Source organism: Suricata suricatta, chromosome X (assembly GCF_006229205.1).
Source record: "Suricata suricatta isolate VVHF042 chromosome X, meerkat_22Aug2017_6uvM2_HiC, whole genome shotgun sequence".
In the NCBI taxonomy this organism is placed as follows: Eukaryota; Metazoa; Chordata; class Mammalia; order Carnivora; family Herpestidae; genus Suricata; species Suricata suricatta.
Window position 1 is genome coordinate 109,049,943 of NC_043717.1, and position 6,000 is coordinate 109,055,942.

At 41.2% G+C, this 6,000-nt stretch overlaps 1 protein-coding gene across 1 annotated transcript in view; it reads right to left on the minus strand.

Moving 5' to 3' along the window:
* Positions 1 to 2,653, minus strand: part of GABRA3 (gamma-aminobutyric acid type A receptor alpha3 subunit) — a 276,021-nt gene extending 273,368 nt beyond the window's left edge. Inside the window, exon 1 of the mRNA XM_029929923.1 lies at positions 2,476 to 2,653. The gene's annotated coding sequence lies outside the window, so the exon portion shown is untranslated. The remainder of the gene's footprint in view (positions 1 to 2,475) is intronic.
* Positions 2,654 to 6,000: the final 3,347 nt, after the last annotated feature.

Genomic DNA, 6,000 nt, shown 5'->3' on the forward strand with positions numbered 1-6,000 from the left:
TATTTTCTGATACAAGAATTTATTCTTCTACATTCCATATACTGTGTGGACCTTGAATATCCAGTATTTCAAGTGTCTTCTTTTTGATAATTGCCCTTAATCCTTGTTTCCCAAATCTTCCCATATGCCTATTGTTTAGCTATATATGGACATTTTGGGGCTTCAGAAGGACTAGCACGAAACTGATTTCTGGTCTTTAGGGGGAAAAAAAGATTTTTTATTCACATGAGTTCACTTGATACCAAACAGCAAGCTTTTCCAAGGAAGAGAACATACGCTATCAAGGCTGCTTGAAAAAGCTCAGTGTTTTCAGTTTGTGGCTGAAAAACAAGAGAATGGGATACCGGGCCATGTTAATAGAAGTATAGCTTCCAAAATGAGGCCAATGATGATCCTTTACTTGCAGTCTGATCAGATCTGAGGCTTGAAGGGAGAGGCATGATTGCTGTCTTCAACTATCTGAAGAGCTATTATTAAGAAAAAACAAATTTGTTGCAGCTAGTCCCAAAGAACCAATGAATACAAGTTACAGGGAGACAGACCCTGGCTTATAATGGGGGCTACTTTCTGGCAATCAGAATTATTCAAAGATTAAAAAAATAGCCATCTAATGAGCTTTCTGTCACTGCAGGGAGATCAAATAGAAATCAGTCAATGATTGAATACTTAGGAAGAATTCCAGAACTGAGTGGGAAAGCAAAGCTTAATGATCTTCCAGGTTCAAGGTTTTGATAGTCTAAAAATTTCAAGACAAGGTGACTCTAAGCTCTCAGAAAATAAAAGCAAGATCTGGTCCTGAAAAAAGCAGTGTTTTGCTGGATGTGAGATGGACTAGGCTACAACAATCAAAAAGTAAAGTCTTTCCAGGTATCCTTTCCAAAGGAAAGTAGGCTGGCCAAGGAAAACCTTTTAGGCAGCTCCTCCAGGCAACCCAGGTGAGAGATCCAGCCCCTATGCCCCACTCTGAGTTCCTGTTACTCTACACAAAGGTTAGGCTACTACTTTACAATATATATATATATATTGTGTATATATATATAGGCAGTACCCTTTCTACTACACCTACACGTGACAAAGGTGCAAAATTTTCCCCAAAAAGGCAGTAGGGCTTAATGGTCAAAACCATGCATTTTGGATACAGATTGCTTGTGTTTTAATTCCCAATTGGGACGTTTAATTACTCTGAAATCTCGGACATGTTACTCAACCTGTGGTTCAGTTTCCTCATCCCTCATCAATAAACCAAGGATAATAGTAGCTTCATAGTGTTGATGTAAGGCTACACATTAAACCCTCAGCCTAAGATCCAAAACATAGCAAGCATTCAACAATGTTAGCAATTAGCATTCTTGATGTAATAATTACTACCATGGGCATGGCAGTTGCTAACTGAAAAAAGCTCCCAGCAAGCAACCAGACGCCTTCTCCTACAAGTTCAGAGGCGCTAGATTACAAGAGCTTCAGCCCGCCCTTCCATAGCTCTAGGCATCCAGAGCCTGCTGGTCCTCAATAAACTATACATTTTACACCAGGACTTCCGGCTCCTCACCTGGCTCTAAATCCAAAAGCCACCCCTCCCCCAGTTCTCCTGCATATGCCATCCTCAGTCACAATTAGAGGAGCAGCAAACTGGGAAGCCAATTCCAGACAAACCATCAGGTGTTTCTTCCCTCTCAAGGACACAGCTGGACTTAATACCATGCCTGCCAGTGGGATGGGGTAGGGTATCTACATCCCTGGTCTAGCCTGTCTGCTTTACTACCTAGAATAGAGACAGGGCAGGCAATGGGGCTTCCCACTGCGAAGCAAGAGAAGCCTCCCAAGTTTGTTATGGAACTCAGGCCCAACCCCATAATGAACCCCTTAAAGAAAAGGGGGAGGTCTCAAGCTGCTTTCAAAGGAAGCAGTTATTTACAACTTTCTACTCACTTGCATCTGGGAAAGGTAATTGGAAGATGGGGGAAAGGGCTGCATGGTATGCTCCCTGTTTCTCAATTCCAGCAATGAGAAACAGCTGCAGAGAAAGAGTTAAAGGAGGAAGGAAGCTCCAGCCATTACCCCATCCCCGTGCCTAGGGCTGTCTGGGGGGTCATGACAGTGCTGTCTGCTCTGCCTAGGGGACACTGGGTGGCTTTCTGCAGCAGCTGCCAGGCCCCCCAAGCAATTTGCAAGGTCAAGGCTGACCTGTTTCCAAAAAGGAACAAAACAATTCACTGACAATGAAGCAAATCGCGCATACACAACATCGCAACCCCCCTCCCCAAATCAGGTTTTACCCCAGTGCCTCCCTGCCCAGATGCCAACTCTGGGCTTCCACCAGCCCCGCTGGGGAACCCAGGATAGCATCACAGCTGCAGAGCATGTCTCAGCCTCCCCGGCCAACCCAAGGAGACTCTCAGTACGGGGGAGAGATGCTATCGCTAAAGGAGACCAGAGCTTGGGGGAGGGGGAAGGAGGGACATCTGTGTTCCTTACCGAGCGCCACAATCACTTCCCCGAAGCAGAGAGAAGAGATGGATGAATGAATTGAAACAAGTTGGAGGCTGAGTCCTCACTGATCTCGGTTTCCTCTTCTCTCTCTCTGGGTCTTTCTCCTGGTCCCTCTCTCGTCTCTCTGGTTTGCTCGCTAGCTTGCGCGCGCTCACGCTCTCCCTCTCCCTCACTCTCCTCCCCCTCTCCCTCTCTCTCTCTTTCTCCCGCCTCTCCCTATCTCTTCTCTCTTCCCTCTTCCCCTCCCCCCTTTGCTGGCTTTAGATTAACCATTGCCTAGTGCTGAGCACGCGGCTGTGCTGCAAGGCTTTGGATCTGTGGTTGTTTTAGGAAAGACTAAAGTAGTATTTTATTATTTAAGGTTTCCAGCAGAAAAATAGAGGGAAGCTTAGAAGAAAGGGTAGGCGCAAAAGAAGGAAGGTGAAGAGAAAGAAACCAAAATGGTAAGAGAGTGAATAGGAGGATAAAGGAAGTATGGATTACCATGCTGATGTGTAATGCTTGCTAGCTGCTCTAAGACAGAAAATAAGTGGTCTGTTTCCCTTATATCCCTATAGGTGTGCCTTCTTACCTTAGGCTCCAAATAAAGGTTTCACAATCCTGTCTGTTCACATTCCATCTCTGAGGACAATAATCAGGTAAACAAAATTACATCAAAGAGGTTGTCATGCCCCCTCCACTAAAAAGAAAGCAAGCGTTCAGCTACATTGATTCCTAATGACCTAACTACCACCTCCACTCCCAACCAAGTACAAGTGAGAACGCAGTTCAGAATGTCAGTTGGAGCTTCCCTCCAGGCAAAGCAGACAAGCTGCAGAACGACAATGTTTTCCTTTCAAAAATCTCAGAAGGGAATATATATAGACGTAAGTGTGTGAGCCCACATCTGGGTTTTCACATGGGGGAATAGGAGAGAGAATAGAAGGAGATTATTTAACTCAAAATATAAAAGAATTGTATTCCCATTGGCGGAGAAACTGGGCAAGATACAATAACAATGCAACAGAGGGTAAAAAGAGACCTAGGGTAAGAATAAAATAAAGGAACTTAGGTTTGAGTCCTCCCTCTCAAAATTACTCCACTGTATCTTTGACAAGTCACTTCTTTAATCTGGCTCTCATCTTCAATAGCAAAATGAATGGTGATAGATGTAGATGATCTTGAAAGACTCTTTGACACCTAACAATCTAAGCTTTAAGACAGGAAAAATCCCAAGTGATGAAGACATCTGTTAATAGTGAAAACTACACTACCCAATTTCAAATGTTCTCCAAAGATGGGTCCCCAAATGGGACCCCAAATCACATGGACATGACAGTCCATTTTGAATGTTTTTAGGGCAATATGAAAATGAGCATATGTGTAAAGAGCTGCTCCTATCCTACATATAATAATTAGCCATAAAAGTACTGGCCTCAGTATACATACAGTGACAGGGGCATGGTAGGCATTTAAAATTTTTCCCACCTTGGGCTATTTTTATCCCCCTGCCCCAAATTCCCAATACTCTATTCTTGTCCACTGAGGAACATGGGCTCCACTTCAACTGTATACTTCTTCTAAAGCATATACCCATATATTGAGTATAGAGAGAGACAGGGTTCGATAGGCTCAAAATCACAGAGTTAAGAGGACCCAGAAAACTACCTACCTCATAATACAGAAAGAGAAACTGGCCTGCAGAAAAACAATATAGCTCACACAATCTCATAGTGAATCATTGACAAAATCAAGACCAGCACCCAGTCTGCTGATCCCAGATACAGTATTTGTGTCCACCAAAGCAACATGTAAGCTGTACATAAAGTAAGCGTATTTGTTTGCATAACTGTCTATTGGATTTAATGGATTAACAAAGTGGCAAAAAGAAATGCTAGGTACTGGCATAAGGCTGCTGTATTATTTCCTACGTCTGCCATAACAAATCACAATAAATTTGGTGGCTTAAATCACCAAAAATTTTTTGTCTCACAGTTTTGGAGGCACGAAGTCTGACATCAAAGACATGGCAGGCCACATTTCCCCCAAATGCTCTAGAGGAGAATTTTTCCTTGCTTATTCCAGTTTCTGGTAGCTCCTAGCATTCCTTGCCTTGTAAAAGAATCACTCTAACCTCTGCCTCAGTCGTCAAGTTGTCTTCTTTTCTGTGTCTCTGTATGACCAGATTTCACCATCATTCTGTTATAAACACACCAGTCATTGGATTAAGGCCCACCCTAAATCCAGGATGATTTCATCTTGAGATCTTTAATTACTTCTACAAAGATCACATGTCCAAATAAGAGCAAATGCTTAGGCTCTGGCTGGACAGAAAAAAAAGATACTAAACAAATGAAACATCTATGATATCATCATTTTAAAGATGTTTTAATAAAAATAAGCTAGATGAAGATATTCTCATAATAAAAACTATTCAAATCATGCAATTTTACCTCTGTGTAAAAATAATAGCATTTTCATAATTATTTTCAATTCACAGCAAACCACCAAAAATTTGTACTAGGACCACTTCTAGTAGTGATGGAGCAGTTTTTATCAAGCAGGTAACAACAATAAATTCTGGGGAAAAAAATAAACAAAACAACAATCTGAATGCATTGGAAAGTGATCATAAGTAGACATAAATTGGGAGAAAGTTGATGATGGAAAGTTGACAATCAGAGGAAAGGTACAATACTACATGAATTTCCATTTTCTAAGAAATTTTTGCTCCATGAAGCAGGCTCCAGGCGAAAACATTAACAAAAACTTAGAGAATCTACAAGTTTTGCAGCTGTTAAATGTTTAACAACTAGTTCTTCAGGAAAAAAATAAAAGCCTGACTTATAGAATTTCCCAATTTCCATAGGGTAAATATTCCCACCATGACCAATTTCATCAACATGAAGTTGGGAAGACATGTGCACAGTTGGCTCTCACAAACCAGTGCCTTTCAGTTACCATTCAACTGCTCATAGTCCTAGTGATGTAAAGAACCAGAACACAAAATTCAGGATAACCACTGAAGCTGGAGTGTGATGAGAGAAATTCATGAATGGAGAAAACACAGTGGGAGACCCCAATTCTGTGTATAAACTGCCCAACCAAATCTCTGGTGGAACCATAAATTATGCATGTGGGGACAGATTACAAATAGCCTAAAAAAGCTGAAAGAACTAAACAGTTTTCAGCGCTGTCCACCACAAGAAGAGTTTAAAGTTTCAGTTCAGTTAACTTCCTACTGGGGAAAAAAAAACATTACAGAGAAATAAAGGAATATAGAGATCCTTACAATATATCATGTACAAAGTTCAAGGTACATTCTAAAATTACTAGGGAAAAGACACACAAAGAAACAGGAAAATATTACGTATACTGAAGAGAAAAGGCAACCAATGGACAATAGTCTTAAGATAGACCAGATGTTGGAATTAACAGAAAGGAATTTTAAATCATCTATCATAACTACACTAATGAACATAAAAGAAAATACATTTTAACAAATAAACAAATAGAAAATCATATCAGAGA